The 1,168-nt window shown below is 37.6% G+C and overlaps 1 long non-coding RNA gene across 1 annotated transcript; it reads right to left on the bottom strand.

Moving 5' to 3' along the window:
• Window positions 1-13: 13 nt before the first annotated feature.
• Window positions 14-547, bottom strand: LOC109593170 (uncharacterized). The gene is made up of 2 exons (XR_002190779.1): window positions 414-547; window positions 14-198 (listed from the first exon to the last, which is right to left on the bottom strand). It is a non-coding gene; the product is annotated as an uncharacterized LOC109593170 (long non-coding RNA).
• Between the last annotated feature and the right edge of the window lie 621 nt (window positions 548-1,168).

Raw genomic sequence — 1,168 nt, 5'->3', positions numbered from 1 at the left:
GCAAATAGCAATGTCATGTATATTATTTATTAATATAGTCAGAAGATTATTCACAAGCACTTTGGTTGCTCACAATATGTTAAAAAAAACAGAGATATGAATGACTGTCCCAACGGCTCAGATGTCCAATCCATATCCCTCTTTAATTAACTCCTTTGGAAACACCTTGGGGAATGCCACCTCCTTGACAATTTATGCCTAAAGAGGGGAGGAGAGATTTAATGTAATTGCATAACATTGAATAGCCTTGCTTTACTAAGATAGTAACCACATCAACATTCAATGGTGTACCCTTGCTCGACTAGCTAGACAAAGGGTATCTCCAGGTCCCACCATTTGTGGCCTTGTTGTTTGATGGCTTAGGCCCTATCTGATGCCTTGCCAAGGCAAATCATGTCAAAGCTTGGCTTTACCTCCTCTCCCCTCTAACGGCCAATTGTCAGGATTTATGGTGGCTGAACCCAATTAAGGCACACTACAATATGTAGTGTGCCTCCTCGGACAGTGGACAGAAGAGAAACGGAACCCTCATTAGATTCTGCTACAACCAGATAGTGATGGGCGATTCCGAGTCCGGAGTATTCGATTCTTCGATTCCGAATGGAATCGTACTCGTATCGAAAGAGAAGTAGGAATCGTTTAAAACGATTCCAAATCAAACCACACCCAGCCACACCCTTTAATATTAATAATAGTTAATTAATCAGTAGTTAATACATCAATTATTCACCATTATTGCATTTTTATTGCTGTAATTGATACCACGTGGCTTTGCGCATGCGCAGATGTAATACTCGGAATCGGTATTCGATTCCATCGATTCCAGTCTCAAAAGTATTCAGAATCGGAATCGAATGCAAATTTCTGGAATCGCCCATCACTACAACCAGAGGTAAGCCCCTAGGAGATTAATAAATAGTATCCGCCATGTTATTAAAGTTAACTGACCATTAGTTATCTTAATTAACTATTGATAATGGTTAGTTAACTATTAATAATGGTCAATTAACTATTACAAATTACCACTCATTTAATAATAGCAGTTAATTAACTATTTTTAATGGTTAATAAATCACAGACAGTAAATCTTTGAATATTGTGACTGGATTTCCTTGGATTTTTTTGGATTACTGATTGGATTTTTGGATTATTGCAAGGATTTTCTGGA

This window comes from Amphimedon queenslandica, unplaced genomic scaffold (genome assembly GCF_000090795.2).
Source record: "Amphimedon queenslandica unplaced genomic scaffold, v1.1 AMPQUscaffold_2603_Cont25395, whole genome shotgun sequence".
Lineage (NCBI taxonomy): Eukaryota > Metazoa > Porifera > Demospongiae > Haplosclerida > Niphatidae > Amphimedon > Amphimedon queenslandica.
Note: the sequence above shows the minus strand (reverse complement) of the source record. Positions and strands in the feature narration are given on the sequence as shown.